This window comes from Oryctolagus cuniculus, chromosome 3 (genome assembly GCF_051225735.1).
Source record: "Oryctolagus cuniculus isolate XC-2025 breed Fujian yellow rabbit chromosome 3, ASM5122573v1, whole genome shotgun sequence".
Lineage (NCBI taxonomy): Eukaryota > Metazoa > Chordata > Mammalia > Lagomorpha > Leporidae > Oryctolagus > Oryctolagus cuniculus.
This window is the reverse complement of record NC_142869.1, coordinates 43,047,840-43,070,223: the sequence shown is the minus strand read 5'-3', so window position 1 is coordinate 43,070,223 and position 22,384 is coordinate 43,047,840. Positions and strand designations below refer to the sequence as shown.

At 42.7% G+C, this 22,384-nt stretch overlaps 1 protein-coding gene across 8 annotated transcripts in view; it reads right to left on the bottom strand.

Moving 5' to 3' along the window:
• ANKRD44 (ankyrin repeat domain 44) overlaps positions 1-22,384 on the bottom strand; it is a 356,403-nt gene that overhangs the window by 204,530 nt on the left and 129,489 nt on the right. The window lies entirely within an intron of this gene.

Genomic DNA, 22,384 nt, shown 5'->3' with positions numbered 1-22,384 from the left:
AACAGATTGTGGGGACGCTACTGCTGAGATATCTTGCTGGCATACATGGCAATGGGAACATTCACCCTAAAACCTACACAGTGAAAGAAATATTTCATAGCAAGGTAAATATCTAGGTATGTGTAGCAGCTGTTGCAGTTGGCCTTCTTCTAAATGATACATTTAAAATTACAAAGTGGTGATGTAAATGATTCAACTTTATGAAATGCACAAAAGGGTTTTCTAACAATTTCTGCAAGAGGAGAGAGACAATGAGAAATGACACTGTTCTTGCCCTTTTAGTTCAGACAGTAGTAGAGACAACATGTATTTGTAGTTTAAAAAATCTTGCTTTAATCTACGCCCAGGCTCAAAAATTGAACCCCAAATATGCCCATAGACCTGCTGTTTGACTGCGACAGAGTTTTTAAACGTCAGACTTGGAAAGTCTTGATTTGGGGCATGCCTGCTGCAGTTCAACACAGCACCACCACTCCCTAATGCCTTCTTTATGCCTTGGACGGCCGCCTAGACTCTGAAAGGTTTTGAGTGTAGGAGGCAAGGAGGATCTCTTCTTTCTTAGTATGCTGATGTCTTTGACCAAAAGCAATGCAGTTTGGGTCCAACCAACTACAAAGACACAGTCAGCAGCACACGTAATGCCAAGAACTTAACGGGTAGCTTCTGAAAGCCATACTGCAACCTGTTCCAGGGATACAAAGATGAATGACTAAAGAGCCTTGTTCCATAAGGGCTTAAAATACTGTCTTAGTCTGTTTTGTGTTGCTATAACCAAATACTGAGGTTGCATACTTTATCATGAAAAGAGGTTTATTTGGCTCCTAATTCCAGTGGCAGGAAAGCCCAAGCAGCCTGGCATTGCTACCTGGCTGTATCACAATGTAGTGGAGAAGAAAAAGAGAAAGAGCCACTGCAGAAGGGCCCAGGTGCATGAGGTGTCCTTGCTTTATGATAACCCACTCTGAGGAAAATCAATCCCCACTAGCACTCCCATGAGACAGCACAAGTACTTTCAAGAAGAGGAAGCCCATGACCTAATCACTTTCCACTCAGCCCCACCTCTTAGCGATTCCACCTCCTCCACCCCACCACTCTGTGGACCAAGCCAGAGAGGCAACCAAGCCTCCAGTCCACGAACATTTGGGGAAGAGACCAAACCACAGCACATGCTAGAATGACAGCAGCACCAAATGGAAGGGAAGGGCATTAAAAAAAGGACGAGAGGATGTCTAGACAATTAACGTTTGCTGATTCCAGGGTGTAAAAATTCTTTGGAAAGAAACATCCCCAGAACAGAGACCAAGAATACCTAAGTGATTGGTTTCTTAACATGTGCCATAATCCATTCCAATCACTTTCTGTGGATTATGTTCAGAGTAGAAAGGAACCTGATATTCCCACTTTCTGGATAAGGAAACATGGGCATAGAGAAGTGAATTACCCAGCCCCAGGTCACAGCCACAGCTGACCAGCAGCAGAGCCACAGGTAGAACCCAAGCTGCCTGGCCACCAATGCTACTACATTCTTAGCACTCTTCTATGCTGCATCCCAAGAGCCACCATGAAGCACACTGACTTCTTCTTTAGGAACCAGAAAGTTTTGCTTTCTATATCTAAGATTATCAGGTCAATTCTTATGTAATATTTTGTATCCTGGGAGAAATTATTTTGAGGAAAAAAAAGTATATCAGGTATAAATGACAAAGTCTACTTTGCAAGCAAATGGAAGTTCATAAACTTGGCATTTAGGTTTCTGTCAGTCTGTTGTAAGCTTAGTGCAAATCAATCCCCTAAATTCCAATCACTCTTCACTCAGCTGAGAAAAATCAAGGTTCTCCAGGTGATATATATGTACATTAAAGTTTGAGAAACATTAATTACAATGTGATAAATGACAAATGTAAAAAGATGTGTAAATATAACAAGATAAATGTAACAATACTCACCCCACCAGCCACTTTAAAAGAAAAAACTTTTAGAGTACATACAAATTTATTTAGCTATTAACTCATAAATTTCATACATACACACTATATCATCACATTTAACATTCAATAACATACACACAAAGATACACATTTAAAAATTTTTAAGGAAAGGAAGTAGGGGCAGGCTGTGTAGCAGAGAAAACTACATCAGAGTGTCTCGAATTGAGCCCTGCCTCGGCTTCCAGTCCAGCTTCCTGCCTGTGTGCCTCAAGGAGGCAGATGATGGCCCAAATATGTGGGCCCCTGCCATGCATGTAGGAGACCCAGATGGAATTCCTGGCTCCTGGCTTTATCCTGGCCCAGCCCTGGTTGTTGCAGTCATTTAGGGAGTAAACCCCAAATGAAGACATCTTTGTGTTTCTGTGTGTCACACTCACTTTCAAATAAATAGTTTTTTAAATCTTGGCAGGGGAGGGGGAGAGAATGAAGTAGTCATTGATTGCCCCCAGTGAATCATCTCACATTCTTCATGGGATGCCTACCCTTACACTTCACTTTTGGTGAAGATCCTTACATCAAGGATCTTATCTTAGGGTGGAACCATCTAACTCAGATAGTTATCTTCCAGTCCTCAAACACTACCCAAAAGCTACACCAAAGTAATTCCAAAATTTAAAGCAAGCTCTGTGCATTGTTATTTCAGGGACAAAGCTCACCAGAATGCAACTAAGAGCAGGGTCTTGGGAAATCTGTATCCAGATAAAGACTTTAAATAACTCAAGCCTGTTCTACTATGTCCTCTAATTATCTGATAAGCATGCACTACACTTGGTTACTTCACCTCTCAGGACTGGACAAGAGGAAGAGCCTGAAAAAATACTTGCTAATCACGTGCCTGGCTCATAAAATGAGAACACGATGTTTGTCATCTAATTTAGTGCAAAAGATCCAGCTCTACCAGACTCTTCTTCCCGACAGTCAGAGATCCTGGGGCAGTCTGATGAGCACAGCGATCTCTCCTTATCTGGCATCCTATGAAGCACAACATGAATTCAACCACCTGTCCCTGCAGAGTCAAGATCTTTGCAAAGATGACTCATCTTTGGCGCCAGGAGCTTCCATGTCAGAAGTTCAACCACCCTGTGACTCCCTGCTGGGAGGAAGCTGGGCCACATGGAGGTGCTCAGCCAACAGCCAGCAGACATGGGAGTAAAGACACTTCCAGGTGATTCCAGCCCCATCCATAAAGACTTCCCAGCCAACAAGTCTTTCCAGCTGCACCCAGACCCGCTACACCCTGTTGAACTCCTAACCCATAAAATCCATCAGCATAATAAAGTAGTTATTTTATACTACCAAAATTAGGGGCAGTTTTTTCCATGGCAGTAGTAACAGTCTCTCAGGAATTCTGAAGTACTCTCTGAATTATTAAAGCAATCAAGCTTGTTGGCTGGGAAGTCTTTATGAACTTGCACACTGTGTAGCAGTGATGTGTGATACCCCACTTACTTTCCTTCCAGGATGACATCAACCAGTGGTTGTTAAAGCATGGTCCCTGGTCAGCAGCGTCAGCATTGCCTGAGAACTTAGTAGAAATGCACATTTCTCAGGCCCCATCCCAGGCCTCCCAAATCAGAAATTCTAGGGGGTGGGTAGGACCCATCTATTTGGATTTTAACAAGTTCCCTGGGATTCTGATGCACACTCTAATTCAAAAATTGACCATTCAAGAGACTTTGATTCTGCAGCAGTATGTCTGAAAGTGCACTCCATGGGTTTTGAGGGATGGTCTCACGTATGAGCTTAAAATGTTAAAAAAAAAAAAGGGGGGGGGAGGGGGCGGATTCAAAGCCAAATGACTTTGAGAAACACCATGTTGAAGAAAGTCAAACTGATTTCTTTACAGGCAGGAACTCTTGGTGCATTTCACATGGCAGTGTATATTGGAAAATCATTAAAACACAAGGAAATTTGTAGAAGTGCTTCCCAATTATATTTGGCCACAAAGCCCCTTTGCCCCTTCTAAACACTTGTCAGGCTTATTCTGGCCTCTGAGAAACACACTTTGGAAAATGCAACCATCACAAATTGTTTCCTAGGGACAGTCTTTCTGACACCATCCCAAGTCATTGTCACCATAGCAGGATCAATAATATCAACTACTTTGTTTTGTGCGTCCTTAATCTTTTGATCTTCCTTAGACTGGAAAACAACTTCATACAAATAATAAAAAGAAATCTGATATTTTTTAAAACCTGAAGTGTTTATAAAGGCAAATACGGGAGGATAGAAAATGGTGGCAGTTTCAAGTTGGATGAGAAAGATGGGCAGACTTTTAGACTCTTGTCCTGTGCTGGAGGAGGCAGCAGGGAGTTTCACTGTTCAAACCCTGAAAGTTCCTTGACTAAACATCAGAAATCCAGCTTAGGCTTGGGGCTCTGGGAGAGGCCTGGTTTTCTTGCCCAGTCTAACTGGGTGGGGAGAGGTAGGTGGTGATTCCCTGATGATGGACTGGCAAGCTGTGCAAGTGATGGAAAAATTATCAGTCCCAGTTGACAATCAGTAACCTTGAAAAGGCTGAGCCAGCTTGGAAACAGGAAGTTAAAATATTCATGCCAAACATTCAGTGTTTACTTAATCAGGACTAATGATTAGCTTCCTAATGAAATTTTACAAGCTTAGTGGAATACGGAAAACACTGGCTTCTCTGAAAGCAAATAGATTTGTCTGTATTGTAATCAGACATGGAAGCACAGAAGGCCGTCAGCCCTCAGGAGCAGAGCAGAGCTGCTCAGGGACTTTTGCCATTTCTGGGAAGAAGAGGGTGCTCAGAGTGTACTAGGAGAGGCAGGGTGGAGACCAGCATGCTTGAAACCTGCAGAATTTAATGCCACAGACCCAAATATAGACTTTGGGCAGTAGAGCTAAGCAGTACAGCTCTCACAGACACAGATGACCAAAGAAGCTAATATAGTTAGCAGTGGTTCGAGAACGTCTGTTTGGGAGGGCTTTAGGGTGGCAGTCCAAGTGGAGCTTCTTCTGCATTTCAAGCAGGCTGTTGTTCTTGAGCTGTGTGTTAAAATTCAATAAAATAAAATTCAATAAAAAGATCAATAAAATAGGGAGAAGGATGAATAGGTGCGACATTGGCTTTTTGGAGCAGTGAAACTATTCTGTATGATACTACAACAGTGGATTCATGTTATTACACATCTGTCAAAATCCACATGCCAAGACCAAGAGAGAACCCTGGTGTGAACTGTGGCCTTTGGGTGATCCTGATGTGTCAAAGAATGTACCACGTGGGTGGGGCATGCTGACAGCAGGGAAGGCTACCCCTGCACAGGGACAGGAGCTTGAAGAGGATGCTCTCTATCTTCTGCTTAGTTTTGTTGTAAATGTGAAACTCCTCCAAAAAATAGTCTTTTTTTAAGCTCAACAAAATAAAGAATTTCGAGAGACATCTTCAGTCAACTCCCAGACACTGTAGCTGAGTGTAGTAATCAGTTGTCCTTCAAGTCCTGGCCACACAGGAAGGCTGCAGGGAGGGGCCATTTCCCTTGTTCCCCGGGCTTACCTGTTTCACCCATCTGTTATACGGACAGGGACCCTGTCACGTTCAATACAATCATCCCAGCCCCTGACATGGGAACATGCTAACTGAAGACAAGTGAAACAGTCACACTTAAACAGATACTTTAACTTCTATGTGAGCTTTAAATACTGTTTTTAAGTACTCAAGTTTAATAAAACTCCAGGAAATATACTAATCAGGTTTATTTATTTCAATTAAAAGGGCCTGTTTTGAAGTTGTTAAATGATTAGTGAAAATCTGGTGACATCTTGAGAAACAAGATATTCATAGTACAGTCTCAAGATGGATTTTGACAAACAAAATGCAAAACCTTTCTAGAAAAGTTTCACCCTTAGCCAAGGACTACTGAATCCTTACTCAAAATAATGGGTAGTAAAATCTCCCTGAACTTTTTCAACTATTTCTATAATTATATCCAAGAAATATACAAAATCCCTTCTAAATAAAACTTCATCTTCTAGCAAGTATTCTTTCAATAGGATGCTAAGAAAGAGGATATTTAAATGGGTCCTAAAGAAAATCCAGGCACTGCAGTTACTCTGAACCTGCATTTCAAGTGAAGTTGGCTCATTATAGCAAAATTAGACTTCCTTGACACAGAATATTATCAATAACCAGTTGTGAATATTGCCGTAGGGCAACTTGACATATTTGTTCTCTATTTTTTCCCTCCTTGAGAGAAAAGCTGCGAAGGAATTTTTTTCAATGTCAGAGAACTATTTATTGAAATAAATTATTTCTTAGGGAATTCTATTTTAAAGATACCTAGTACAAAATTGCAATTCCCTTAGTAAGAGAATTTTGTAACTAACTGCATTCAATGGCACTGGAGATTCACTCTAAAAATTTACATTTTTACATTCATTTACATTACAGTATAAAGTTTACATTTACAATGATTTTACTTTTACAGAGTATAGTTTTCATGAACATCCTTACTTGGAGCTCTTTCTAGCTCATTTTTTTAAATGTTCAATTTGATAAAGTTTAAAAATTTTAATTGTGGTAAAATACACATAAAACTTACCATCTTTTTGAGACCGGTAAATTATTACCCAGGTCAGACTTAGAGAGCCCTGGATGAAAGAAGGCATGATCACGAAGCTCTTACCAAGAATGAACTAGCTGAGATAAAGTCCTAGCAGGAATATTGTAGGAAGAGAATGCTTCGTGCACCCATGCAGATAAAGCTCACCCACCAAATGGTGAGTGAGAAAAAGCAAGCTACAGACGATACAAACCATGGAGTGTTTTAGTTACACACAACACCAGCTATCGTTTTGCCAATATGTACACACAAGTACACACATAGGTTTAAAGGTACACATAAAATTTGAGCATACAAAGGCAAGGCTGGAGAGGACACCAAAGCCTCAGGACAGTGCTCTCCCCTGGGGAGAGAGGCAGGGAGAAGCTGATGGGTCAGGGAGACCCAAAGGAGGCTCCAGCTCTCACCTACTCCTAGGCCACTGCAGACATCACTGTGAGTGACTCAACCATGAACAATGTCTAGGCCCAGCTCTCCTGGGCCTGATATGCTAGTGGAGGAGACAGCAAACAAACACGTTCACTGCAAATGTCAGGCAGCCAAAAGTGCTAGAAAGAGGAAGTCGGACGCCAAAGGTCAGTTGTAGTTTTACATGGAAAGATCAGTGCCAAGGGCCCAAGAAGGTGGCACTTATGTAAAGACATGAATGACAGTGTGTGTTTCTATGGGGGTGGAGCTCTAAACCCAGGACTTTTTTTTTTTTTTAATTTTTTTTTTGACAGGAAGAGTGGACAGGGAGAGAGACAGAGAGGAAGGTCTTCCTTTGCCGTTGGTTCACCCTCCAATGGCCGGCGTGGCCGGCGCGCTGCAGCCAGTGCATCGCACTGATCCAAAGCCAGGAGCCAGGTGCCTCTCCTGGTCGCCCATGCGGGTGCAGGGCCAAAGGACCTGGGCCATCCTCCACCGAACTCCCGGGCCACAGCAGAGAGCTGGCCTGGAAGAGGGGCAAACGGGACAGAATCCAGCGCCCCGACCGGGACTAGAACCCGGTGTGCCGGCGCCACAAGGCGGAGGAGTAGCCTAGTGAGCCGCGGCACCACCTATTTTTTAAGTAAATACAGCAAAAGTGTTCACACTTATTCAGTCTCTATGGTGGGCTCAGGGTTGTTTTCTGAATCTTTAAATATTTTTTTCATAATAAAAAAGATGAAAAAAATTCACAGCCATCAATTACTGAAAGATTAAGAAGCAGGCCGGTGCTGTGGCTCACTTGGCTAATCCTCCACCTGCGGCGCTGGCACCTCAGGTTCTAGTCCCGGTTGCTCCTCTTCCAGTCCAGCTCTCTGCTGTGGCCCAGGAAGGCAGTGGAGGATGGCCCAAGTGCTTGGGCCCTGCACCCGCATGGGAGACCAGGAGGAAGCACCTGGCTCCTGGCTTCAGATTGGCGCAGTGTGCCATTTGGGGGGTGAACCAACGGAAGGAAGACCTTTCTGTCTCTGTCTCTCTGTCTAACTCTGCCTGTCAAAAAAAAAAAAAAAAAAAAAGATTAAAAGGCAGGATGTCAGACATAAGAAACCCTTCAAATGGAATATCTTGAGTCAGTAACTACAGGTCCTGTATTTTTAGGGATCTTGCACATATTGGGGCTTTCAGAGAATCAGCCAGTAATGGAAAACACTGCCCAACCATTAGGTTACGCACTTAGGTTATAACATTAGGTTATACATACAAAATGCTTTCTTGCTTGTTTGCCTGTCTATTGTTGCTTCCCAAATAAAGTGCATGCCTGTGCAAAATACTGAGTGTCCCCTCCCTCATTTGGAAGGGACAACGTCAGAAGATGAATAGTGAACCTAGTACATGTTTTAAACAGGAGGGAAGGCATATGTACAAAGCTAGTAAAGACACAGATAGAAACAAACACGTAGCACTGATGACAAAAGACAGGACCTCTGTGTGCTGGAAGGAAAACACATGGTTTCCATACCATTGGGCCTGAGAGGCGCCATTATGACAATGACAGCGTCCCCCTCTCCCTCTCGCCCAAAGGAAGGGATGTGGTATCTCAGTAACATTGCTCCTGTATGCTCAACAAGGCAGGAAGAAATCACAGCTGTATGATTGCCTCAAACCATTTCTGACATACCAGAAATTGACTCAAAAAGCATATAAGGAAGCCTACGAGGTGACAGCCCTAGTGCTCTATCCACAACTATTTTTTTTTATTTATTTTTTTTATTTTTTTGACAGGCAGAGTGGACAGTGAGAGAGAGAGACAGAGAGAAAGGTCTTCCTTTTGCCGTTGGTTCACCCTCCAATGGCCGCCGCGGCCGGCGCACCGCGCTGATCCAATGGTAGGAGCCAGGAGCCAGGTGCTTTTCCTGGTCTCCCATGGGGTGCAGGGCCCAAGCACTTGGGCCATCCTCCACTGCACTCCCTGGCCACAGCAGAGAGCTGGCCTGGAAGAGGGGCAACCGGGACAGAATCCGGTGCCCCGACCGGGACTAGAACCCGGTGTGCTGGCGCCGCTAGGCGGAGGATTAGCCTAGTGAGCCGCGGCGCTGGCCTCTATCCACAACTATTATATAGCAAATGTCTGGTGAATAAATGAATGGACATGGGGTTACCTCCTAACAATATTATGCACTCAGAGCATTTCCCAGGTCACAAAAGGCCTTCGCTTGACAAACTGCTGGTTTGTCCCAACAACCTTCTTCCTTAACCAAAACGGGTGTTTGGCTCAGTACATGACCACCTGATCCAGTTTTAGATACTACATAAGCAATTGTGCCCTCCTTCTGCTTTCTTCCTTCCTGCTAGCTAGAATTTGGATGTGATGGCTAGAGCTCATGTGGCCATTTAGGGAAATGAGATTGAAGCTATGGATCAAAGATGGCAGCATAAAAGGAAACAAACACCAGTCATGACACCATGGAGCGTCGTGCCAGTCCTAGACAGCCTATCTCTGTGCCTGCTGCATATGAGAAATAAATCAACTTCTATTTTACTCAAAACAGCTTAATTTTAATTCATTTTTGTTTCACTAAAGACTATTATCTTGCTGTTTTTATTATTTTCCCATTGAATGCAGCCAAACTGAATTCTAACTAATATACACAAACATCATCTCATCTCATTAACCACAACCTCATGAAAAGCTTATAATTATGTCCATTTTATAGAACTAAGGACTGAGGAGGTGAGTTGGTTTGATCAGGGACCTGTGTCCCTAAGCCCAGCCCTTAGCTCTTTCCTGAGAACTACAGTCACAGACGCATGTTAGTGTGACTGCCACGCATCACTAACCAATAAATAAAATACAGCAGGCAGGGACATCCAGGCTTGGCTGTGAAGGACTTACATCAGAAACTCTGCATAAGTGCATGTGCGTACAGAAAGCCAGTGGGGGCGGAGGTTTAGGAAGGGGGGCAATAGGAGAAGGAGAAGGTGTCCTGAGGACCCCGTAAGCCACACCTTTGGCTGCCAGAACATCCTTTTAAGCAGAAAGTTGGCAAAAGACCTGACTACAGCCAGCTATGTAACCTCCTGTAAAAACTCACTCAGCCCTCGGGCTTCTACGCTAATTGAGTAACACAGGCATGTAAAGTCTGCAGTTCTTTCTTCTTTCAAAGTCACTGTTTCAAGGCTGTAATAATAACAAACTACAGTTGGAAGGCCCTCTGGCCGTTGTAATTACATGCTTGTAGTTACTTAACATTTGAAACCTGAAGCAATATATCCTTGGTAAAAACCAGGGCCAGCACGCTAATTGATCTAAAAAACACCTTATGTATCTTGGAATTTCAGCACGTCTTCTAAGAATAACCAGAGTATACGGTTCTCTCTGCCCAGCTGGTTTAAAAATACAAGACTTACTACTATTTTTTCTCAAAATTTCTTAAAATTAGCCTGCTTTTATTGTAAATGAAATTGGAACATGAAAGATATGTGAAATCTCTTACTTGACTTTTACCCTAAACAAAACTAATGACCCCTTTTCCATAATTTATGACAAGAAATGTGGTTCATATCTCTAAGTAAAAAGACACTGGGTTTTGTGATAACACCATCTAGAATCTCATCCCTACACATTTTTAATGTCCCAGAAGGGGGAAACTTGATGAGAAAAGAACAGAACCCGCTGAGGCAGCAGCAGCTCCTCCAGACCCCACTTTATACCAGGACAAAGACCCTGGAATAAGACAGACATGCCCGATGCTTATCACTGTGGAGAGGAAGTACCATGCCCTGTGCTTATTCAAACAGAAAAATATAATGAGTGTATTTTTAAAGTCATATTCTAAATATGAACAACTGTGGAAGCTGGTTTGGTGGCCTATTTGTGTGTTGTTATAAATGCACATGTTTTTACCATTTATAAATATAACACTTGTAGATGATCAGTATAAATTTTAATAATACATAAGGGAAAAAGTAAAGCAGCAAAAATCCCACTATCCATATTGAACTATGATTAAGCTTTCAGAGAACATTTTTCTATGCCTCTTCTTCTATACTCAGAGTCATGTGTTGTTTAACGATGGGGAAATGTAGTACGAGATGCATCATTAAGTAATTCTGAGGTTGTGCAAACTTCACAGAGTGTCCTTGCACAAACTAAGAAAGCTACAAAGTCACCAGGCAATATCATCTTATGAAACCATCATTTGTGGGTGACCCACTGAGGACCAACATGTTGTTATACAGCACATAACCATACAGTCATATGGCAGATGCTGTTTACAATGGTTTCATTTTAAAAATACGTCTTGAAGAGGCCAGCGCTGTGGCTCAGCAGGTTAACGCCCTGGCTTAAAGCGCCGGCATGCCATATGGGCACTGGTTCAAGACCTGGCTGCTCCACTTCCAATCCAGCTCTCTGCTATGGCCTGGGATAGCAGTAGAAAATGGCCCAAGTCCTTGGGCCCCTACACCCACGTGGGAGACCTGGAAGAAGCTCCTGGCTCCTGGCTTCGGATTGGCACAGCTCCAGCCATTGCAGCTAACTGGGGAGTAAACTAACGGATGGAAGACCTCCCTCTCTCTCTCTCTCCCTCTCTCCCTCTCCTCTCTCTGTGTAACTGACTTTCAAATAAATAAATAAATCTTTTAAAAAAATTCATCTTGAAGATCTCACCATTCACTAAATACACGTAATAAGTAAAAACAAACACAAGTCACTCTTTTCAAAGACAACAAAATATAACCACCCATGAGTATACAGTAATATATTTAAGGAGTAATCTACTAGTTATTTCCAGTTTCTTGGTATTCTAAACCACAAAGCAGCAAATTTTTTTTGTGTATAAATACAGGTAAACATTTATTCTCCTTAGGCAAATTCACCAGTACAGTGTCGCTGTGTCAGACAGTTGTACAGTTAGAATGCTCGTGCCAAACTGCCCTCCCAAGGGTGGCACAAATTAACACGCTCCCCCAGAAGACATCAGAGTGGTTTCTCATCTTTGCTGATCTGATGACTAAAGAACGATGCTATCTGGTATTTTATTTGAATTTTGAGATTTCAGGTGAGGTTGAGATGAACATCTATTCATGTATTTTTTTTAGTCATTTACAATTTTATTTTGGTGAGTGGTCTCTGTAATGTCCTCAGCCCATTTCTCTCCTTGGGTGTTTTTTTAAACAAATAATTTCTTATATGTTAGGAATATTTACACTTTCCACATCTATTGTATATATCTTTTTTTAAAGGTTTATTTATTTGAACAGCAGAGTTACACAGATAGAGAAGGAGAGGCAGAGAGAGAGAGAGAGAGAGAGAGAGAGAAAGTCTTCGATCCGCTGGTTCAGTCCCCAGATGGCTGCAATGGCCGGAGCTGTGCCGATCTGAAGCCAGGAGCTTCTTCCAGGTCTCCCACATGGGTGCAGGGGCCCAAGGACTTGAACCATCTCCCACTGCTTTCCCAGGCCATGGCAGAGAACTGGATGGAAAGTGGAGCAGCCAGGACTAGAACTGGCGCCCATATGGAATGCCGGCACTGCAGGTGGTGGCTTTACCTGCTACGCCACAGTGCCAACCCCTATTATAATATCTTTGGTTTATCTTTTAACCCTCCTCATGGTACTTTAAGATGCAGTAAATCCATAGTTTTTACACATTCAAAGGTAACCACCTTTTTCATTATGGTTTTTTCTTAGCTATTATGCTTTAAAAGTCCTTCCCCATACCAAGATTGCAAAAATATTTCCACCTTGTATTCCACTACTTTCACCTTTATTTTCTTAGCATTAAACAAAATAGGTAAATATTCGGCTTTATATTTTTACATCTGGCTAGCCAGTTGTCCCAATACTACTTATTAAATAATCCATCTCAACACTAGTGATTGAAAGTGCTTCCTTTACCCAAACATCAATATACACTGGACTCTAACTCTAGACTATTCCACTAGTTTGACAGTTCCTGTGCCAGTTACACACGGTTCTGATTGCTATAATTTTGTAACCTGTTGTATTTCGTGGAACTTTTCCCTCATTGATTCCTTTTTTAAAAATTTGTATGTATCTCATAAGTACAACATTAGGAACATAGTAATTCTTCCCACCACACCCACTGTCCCACTCACTCCCCACCTCCCTTCCTCCCCCTTCTCCTGTTTGATCCAAGAAAGAAAAAGAAAGAGAAAGGAAGAAAAAAGGAAAGAATGGAGTAAAAAAAACTAAGAGTACTGTTCCTCTACAGTCTAATCAAGGACTGTTCTTTGTTATCGATTCTCAAAGATGATCTCGTTTTTTTTCTTCCTCTTTTCCCTTCTTTCTTCCCCCTTCTTTCCTCTTTGAAACTTAATTATCTTTAAAGAAGAACCCAATGATGATATATTTTTTTGTGAGCTCTTAGATGTAACTTATGAGACATAATAATATCTTCCATTTAATACACTAAAAGGAAGTGATTCTTGAGAATGAGTTTTACTATTAAGTCTCATGATACAACTCTTTGTGGATGGAGGTCCTATGGAAAGTTAGTGCACAGTGGCTTTTGTTGTTTATTTAACAACGCTCTTATGTATGTGACATCAGTGATCACCCAAGGCTCTTGACATGAGCTGCCTTGGCTATGGAAACCTTTTGGATCCACTAGCTTGACAAGGCCATAATCAAAGTGGAAGTTCTCTCCTCCCTTCAGAGAATGGTACTTCCTTCTCTTCCCACTGGGGTCGCACCCACAGTGGTCCTTTACTTTTTCTCAGAGTGCCTTGGCTTTCCATGCCTAAAATGCTCCCCTTGCACTTTCAAGCTAGATTGGGATGCCTTAAGGGCTGATTCTGAGGTCAGTGTTCTATGTAAAGTGATTGTGATTCTATGAGTCTGCTGTATGGACTGATTCCCATGTTGAGGCCTTTCCTCCTTTTTATTTCTATTATTGTTTCCAAACACTCAGTCCTATTTATATGATCACTATGTTTCTATAAGGTCACTTTACCCCTTATTCCTATCCATTCCATCTTTATAACACTTCAGCTGCTATTTTTATTAGGCAGTTTAAGGGCTTTTGGGTTTTATGGCTAGTTGTTAGTTGTACCCTTAGAATTTAGTTATGAATGTATGTAAGACTAACAACTAGGGGCTGGTGCTGTGGCATAGCGGGTAAAGCTGCCACCTACAGTGCCAGCATCCTATACGGGCACTAGATCAAGACCCAGCTCCTCTACTTCCGTCAATCCATCTCTCTGCTACAGCCTGGGAAAGCAGTGAAAGATGGCCCAAGTCCTTGGTGCCCTACAACTGTGTGGGAGACCAAGGAAGAAGCTCCAGGCTCCTGGCTTCAGATCAGCACATCTCCAGCCACTGCATCCAACTGGGGAGTGAACCAGTGGATGGAAGACCTCTCTCTCTCTACTCCTCCTTCTCTCCGTGTAACTCTTTTAAATAAATGAATCTTTAAAAATAATTTAAAAAAAGACTAACAACTGCTTTGCAGTTGCAAACTTCATACATTTCACAATTACAACCTTATGATCTTAGTGATTCTTCCCACTGTTCCTGCCCTCCCACCCTCACTCCCATCCCCTTCCTCTTCCATTTCTTATTCTCTTATTCTTTACTAATATCTGTTTTCAATTAACTTTAAACATATGTGATTAACTGTATGTTAAGTATAGCATTCAATGAATTGTATGAAAGAGGAAAAGATAAGGAAAACAGCAGGTTAAAGCCCTGGCCTGTTGTACCAGCATCCCATATGGGGTACTGGTTCGAGTCCCAGCTGCTTCACTTCTGATCCAGCTCTCTGCTATGGCCTGGGAAAGCAGTAGAAAATGGCCCGAATCCTTGTGCCCCTGCACCCGTGTGGGAGACCCAGAAGAAGCTTCTGGCTCCTGGCCTCAGATCAGCTCAGTTCTGGCCATTCCATCCACTTGGGGAATGAAACAGGGAAGCAAGACCTCTCTCTCTCTCTATCTATCTATCTCTCTCTCTCTCACTGGCTCTATCTCTCTCTGTAACTCTTTCAAATAAATAATTAAATAAATATTTTTTAAAAACAGGATGCCAGCTATGGGTTTGTCATAGATTGCCTTGACTGTGCTGAGAAATGTTCTTCCTGTTCCCAATTTGCTTAGGGTTTTCATCATGAAAGGGTGTTGTATTTTGTCAAATGCTTTCTCTGCACCTACTGAGATAGATAATCATAGTTTTGTTCTTCAGTTTGTTAATGTGTCACACTGATTGATTTACAAATGTTGAACTGTCCCTGCATACCAGGAAAAAATCCCACTTGGTCCAGGTTGATGATCTTTCTGATGTGTTGTTGGATTTGATTGGCTGAGGATTTTTGAGTCTATGTTCATTAGGGAGATTGGTCTGTAGTTCTCTTACTCTGTTGTATCGTTTTAAGGTTTAGGAATTAAGATGATGCTTGCTTTATAAAAAGAATTTGGGAGGATTCTCTCCCTTTCAATTGTTTTGAATAGCTTGAGAAGAATTGGAGTTAGTTCTTCTTTAAATGCTTGCTAGAATTCAGCAGTGAAGTCATCCAGTCCTGGGCTTTACTTTCTTGAGAGGGTCTGTATTACTGATTCAAGTTCTATCTTGGTTATTGGTCTGTTTAGGTTTTTTATGTCTTCATGACTCAAGGTAGGCTGTATATGTCTAGGAATTTATCCATTTCTTCTAGGTTTCTCCTTTATTTGGCTTACAGTTCTTTGTAGTAACTTCTTTTTTTAATTTCTTTATTTTTTGACAGGCAGAGTAGACAGTGAGAGAGAGAGAGAGAGACAGAGAGAAAGGTCTTCCTTTTGCCGTTGGTTCACCCTCCAATGGCTGCCGTGGCCGGTGCACTGTGGCCAGCGCACCGCGCTGATCGGATGGCAGGTGCCAGGTACTTATCCTGGTCTCCCATGGGGTGCAGGGCCCAAGCACTTGGGCCATCCTCCACTGCACCCCCTGGCCACAGCAGAGAGCTGGCCTGGAAGAGGGGCAACTGGGACAGAATCCGGTGCCCTAACTGGGACTACAGCCCAGTGTGCCAGCGCCGCAAGGCGGAGGATTAGCCTAGTGAGCCGTGGTGCCGGCCAATTTCCTCTGTAATTTTAAGTATTTATTCTCTCCTACTAGTTTTGGGTTTGGTTTGGTGTTGTTTTTCTAGACCCTTGAGATTCACTGATGACTCATTTACTCGGTGTCTTTCCAATTTCTTGATGTAGGATCCAATTGCTAGAAAATTTCCTCTTAACACTGCTTTTGCTGTATCCCATAAGTTTTGATATTTTTTATTGTCATTTTCATTTGTTTCCAGAAATTTTTTATTTCTCTTGATTTCTTCGGTGACTGACCCATTGTTAATTCAGAAGCATGTTGTTCAGTCTCCATGTGTATGCATATCTTCTGAGTATTCCTGAGTTGTTGATTACCAACTTCATTCTGTTGTGGTCAGAGACTATGCATAGTATGATTTTGATTTTTTTGAATTTGCTGAGACTTGCTTTATTGCCTAGTATGTGGTCAACCTAGACAAAGTTCCATGCACTGGTGAACAGAATGTATATTCTTTGGCTGTACAGTGTAAAGCTCTGTAGATACTTGTTAGGTCCATTTGGTCTATGGTGTCGATTGACTTTGTTGTTTCCTTACTGATTTTCTGTCTGGCTGATCTATCCATTGCTGAAAGTGAGGTATTGAAGTCCCCCATTACTATCGTATTTGAGTCTATGTCTCTCTTTAAATCCATTAACATTTCAGTATTGTGGCCTAGCTGGTAAAGCCACCTCCTGCAGTGCTGGCATCTCATATGGGTGCAAGTTCGAGTCCCGGCTGCTCCACTTCTGATCCAGCTCTCTGCTATGAGGATGGTCCAAGTCCTTGGGTCCCTTTACCCACATGGGAGACCCAGAGGAGGCTCCTGGCTCCTGGCTTTGGATCAGCTCAGCTCCAGCCATTGAGGTCAACTGGGGAATGAACCAGCAGATGGAGGGCCTATTTCCTTCTCTCTTTCTCTCTCTCTCTGCCTCTCCTCTCTGTGTAACTCTTTCAAATATATATATATATATATATGTATGTATGTATATGTATATATATATAAAAATATATATAAATAAATCCATTAACATTCCTTTCAAATAGCCAGGTGCTCTGTAATTAGATGTATCTACACTTATAATAGTTACATCTTTCTGTTTTATTGATCCCTTAATCATTAAATAGTTCCATTTTTTGTCTCTTTTAATAGTTTTTGTGTTAAAGTCTATTTTGTCTGACATTAGGATGGCTACACCAGCTCTTTTTCAGTTTCTGTTAGCATGGAATATCTTTTTCCACCCTTTCACTTTCAGGTCTGCATGCATATTTGTTGGTGAGATGTGCTTCTTGTAGCCAGCAAATAGTTGGTTTTCTTTTTTTAATCCATTCAGCCAGTCTGTGTCTTTTAACTGGGGAGTTGAGGCCATTTACATTCAAGGTGACGATTTATAAGTAATGCCTTGACCCTGGCATTTTTCTATAAATTTTCCTATCGTTTACTTTGGATCCCCCTCCAACCTGGTCTGCTGGGGCCGGCACTCTCCTCTCCTGTTGGCCCCTTGTCTGGTTTGGTTTGGTTTTTGTTTTATTTTTCTTACTCTTTCAGCGCAAACCTGGACCATTCTGTTGTTCTCGCAGGGTTTCCTGCTGCAAATTCCCCACAGCTTTATCTCAGGCATGTAGTTTCAACCCTTTTTAACTATGAATTTTGCCCTGTGTGGTTCAGACCATCCTGTCGCTACTCTGCCATCTTAGAACCCCCCGATTTTCTTTTCAAGAGTTTTGCAGCTAGTATCATGAGTTTATTCCTCTAAAGCTTAGAATGACTTTGTCAAGTTTTCCTAACCCAAATCCTAGCACTCAGTTCAACTGCACTGACAATTGCTATCTTAATTCTTGTTCTTTCCACCTAAGAATAATATGTCTCATTTATTCACATTTATATCCTCTCCCAAACTTAATATCTATTGTGAACAAAGGGCCATATCCTTTATTTTCATGCTTTCTAGCTATTAACAAAATACAAGGGTACTTCAAAAAGTTGTAGAAAATAGAAGCAAAAGATAAATTGCTTGGGCCAGCATTACTGCACAGAGATTTAAACCATTGTTTGTGATGCCAGCATCTGATCCAGCTTCCTGCTGATATGCCTGAAAAGGTGACAGAATATGGCCCAAGTATTTGATTCCCTGCCACCTACATGGGATACTTGAATGGAGTTCTGGGTTCCTGTATTCACAGACTGGCCCAGAGCTGGCTGCTGTGACCATCTGGGGAGTGAACCAATGGGTGGAAGTGTGCTCTGTGTGTGTGTGTGTGTGTGTGTGTGTTGTGTGCCTCCCTCTCTGTCATTCTGCCTTTCAAATAAACAAACAAAATCTTTTTAAAAAAGTTGATTTTGTTGTAAAAAAAAAAACTTTGGAAAACTATACACACAAGGGTCTTCAAAAAGTTCATGAAGACAGATAGTATGAAAAACTGATAAATGAATTTAAAATTTTTTGTACCAAAAGAAATTTATCTTTAATGTACATCTTTCAATCACTGGATTTTTCTTCATGCTGTGAAAATGTCTAGTAAAACACTAGAACATTTCTGTAACTCCAAATGCCCCCTCCATCATGTGCAGGTGCACACATCATGGACCACTGTTCAGACTTCTCCCTCTCGGAGCTGGCTCGCCAGCCTCCATCGTGAGGGCTGGACAAACAGGCCCTAAAGCTGCTGGGTTTCCTCCACAGGATAATTAGGAAGGATGCTAACCAGCCCTGAGTTCACACATTTCAACAACTGTGAAGCAGCATCTGTATCCAGCGCTGTTCGGGGTTCACAGATCGTCCTCTGCAGGACATAGGCTGTGGCTTCCAAACCACATCCTGGGCAGGGGTCCAACAAGGGGGCAGAGGACGGAAAGGTGACAGTACTGTCAGGCCCATGCTAAGAGACAGGTACCTACGCTCAGGACAAAAAGCACCATCCCCACAACTGATGAAACCACCAACTTCCCTCCTTTCCAGCCACCTCTAATTCGTGTGCCAGAAACACTGTTAGTACATGGAAAAACTCTCAACGGAATGCCTGGCCTTCATCTTCAGGGCCATGGTGCTTGCTTTCCAGATGCAGGTGGCCAGAGAAACCTCAATTGCCAGAGATTTGCAGTTCTCATCCACAGTTAGCAGAACGGTGGCCTGCAGGCTGGACTTGGCCCACAGATGTGTTTTCTTTGGCTTGCTCTTTGTTGGATCACTATTTGGAACCAACATTTAACAATTTAGAGATTTCCTGTATTTTCTCTTAAAAACTTAAAAGTCTGGGCCACATTATGCTGCATTCCTGCACAGCACTTAACAAGAATGGAGTGACTCATCACATCCCAACAGGGCACTCCTGTCATTTATGGGCCTGGGTTTGCTGCTCTGCTTGCAGCTTCCTTATTCCCAGCATTTGATTTCACTTTCATCTTAAAGTTGCCAGCTCTCTAAGTGGACAAGCAGCCCATGTCTGGGGAGGGGATGGCATTATGGTGTAGCATTCCAGCATCCCATATTAACCCCATTCAGAGTCCCGGCTGCTCCACTTCTGACCCAGTTCCCTGCTAACAGCATGAGAAAGCAATGGAAGATGGCACAAACATTTGGGCCCCTGCCAACCACTTGGGTGACCCAGATGGAGCTCCTGTCCCTTGGCTTTCTCCTGGATAGCCCTGGCCGTTGTGGCCATCTGAGGAGTGAACCAGCAGGTGGAAGATCTCTCTGCCCTCCCCCTTTGTTTATAACTTTGCCTTTCAAATAAATAAATAAATCTTTATTAAAAAAAAAAAAGACATGGGGAGGTGAAGGGGTACAGAAGGAAAGATTAAAAAATCATAACCAAGGAAAGAAAATAATAATTAAGTAAATAAATGAGGAAAAAGAGAACAAGGATGAAAAAGGAAAGAGACAAATACTGTCTTTCAAGTAGCAGGTGGCTCCTCAACAATTTATTTCTGTTTCTTGATACTTAAACGTCTGGTTATCAGCCTCTCTTCCCTGCAGAAACATATCTCAAGGCTTAGGTTTCCAGTCCTTATGCACCTTGCATCTCTGTATGCCCTTTATTAGCTACTGCTCCCTTTACATTACCTAATCCAGCCCAGAAAAATGCTCAAACTGACAGATGCCCTAGAGGCACTGGCAAAAGAAGAGCAAGATGTTAAGATGTCAGCTAACACTGTATGGTCAAATGGTCTTTATACACACTGAGGGACAGGAATGGGGCACGTAAACTAAAAAGGTGTGGGCAGAACCAAAGAGACTGTGGACACTGAAAATAAGATCACTCTAAGGAACCAGGTGCTCCTTGTGTCTGTTCAGTCATTCATTCAAGCACTCACACATACATTTATTCCTCTCCCTCCCTTTACCCTGCCCTTCCCCACTGCCACATATCCGACAGTCCACAAACACAAAACAAAGGCCTACATACTCCCCATCACGTTATCAGGGCCTCGCGATTGACCTACTCCCTCCACAGATAGCACCCTCGGTTTTCACAGTCTGGTTTCTCTGCCATGCTGTGAGCTCCTTGAGGGAAAGAGATGCCTCCTCGCTTCTGAATCCCTAGCACTCCTGGCAATCTCAACTTAGAATGAAGACATTTCACAAATAAGTAACACTTGAATTTCCCAGAATTCTGTATGACCAAACACTGGTGTGGCCAAGGTTGCTAACCACTCATCGAAATCCATATTCTCCAACTCTTTGGGGGCACACAGCTATACTAATTTCTCACCCTCCCTGGTGGCTGGGTGTGGCCATTGACTGGGTCCTGACCCGTGGGATGTGGGGGGAAGTGATGTACAATATCTTCCAGGCTGAACTGTGAATATCCTCCCATGCTTTTCTCCAAGCTCTTTTCCTGTGGCTAGACTGCAGACAACCCCTAGGGCAACCTTAGAAGCCACATGTTGATCCCTGGGACCCCGTGTGGGAAAGAGCCACACCTCTGATCTGTTCCTAGCAGAACCAAACTCATACATCATACATCCGTCAGCTGCTTAGAGGTCTAGGTGTTACAGGAGTTACTCTGTCTAGCCAATTCAGTGATACAGCTGGGTTTCAACGAAAGTAAGAGCCCCTTTCCTTTACTCATCCCTACCACCCAGCAAGGATTTGTCACTTTCCGAGGGAGACATACAAAGCCCATTTGGAGATCAGCATAATCTCTCTTGGTACATGTAACTTTCAATAAAAATTCTGTTAACGTGTGATCACCAGGAAAAGACAGTGACCTTGCCTTGGGCTTGCCTGGGCTGGCGCCACAGTCACAAAACAGCCCGGGTGAATTCTGGTGATGCCAGAACACTGGACAGTGAGCTTGCTTGCCTGGCCTTCTCTCACTTATACAGGTCAAACCCCATAGGCCCTGGACAAATGCCCAACTTGCCTTCTCCAGTAGTCTGTCCCTAGCCTCTTGTGCTTACCTTGCAAAAATGTCACAAAACACTGTCCTGTTGTTTTCTGTGCCAGCTGGGGAGAAGCTGCCAAAAGCCTTTTCAAAAAGCCACACCAACCGGCACTGCCACAGGACAATGGCTGCACTGAATGACTCACCTTCTGAATAAAACATCCAGCCAATTGCATAGAGACACAACCTTAGACTTCATTCATGCCCTGGTGGCAAAGTTCTTCTTATATTAAAGAAGGATTTGACTCTTTCTGTTGTGCCTGCTGAAAGCTAGGGACTTTAAAGAGAACTCCTCTCCTTGATGAACTTGAGTATTTCTATCACTGAATTACAGGAAGAAAATTAGTAGCATGTACTGCACATAATTGCTTGTTTCACTCAGGTCTAGGGAGCTATTAAAAGGGTGGATTATTGACTAACTCTTTGTACCTTTCTTTATTGCAGTTTGGTTGGTGGTTTCAAGACCTTCCAAATTCAGTGGTTCTCAATCTTCTGTGGGTCCACTGCCCCTTCAAGAATTTGATGAAATGCCTTATCTTTTCACATAAAAATACAGATGTGCACATGAACATCTTTTACATACGATTTCAGAGGGAAGACGGGATGCCTAGTTAAATCATTCACCTTTCACGCGGCTCAGGGACCCCCACGGCAGAGTCAACAAACTTTAACAGGACAGACGGAGAATATTTTTAGCTTTTCAGGCCACAAACAAGCTCTTTCACAAATAATCAGTGCTGCTACTGCAGCGCAAAAGAAACCACGGACAATGTACAGTGAATGACACGGCCATGCTGCAACAAAACTTTATTTATGGACACACATTTGAATTCCATGTCATTCACATGTGTCACTAATACTCTTCTCCTGATTTTTTTTCAACCATCTAAAAAAAGGAAAACCATTTTTAGCTGGAGGCCCACAGACAAACAGCTGATGGACCACAGGTTG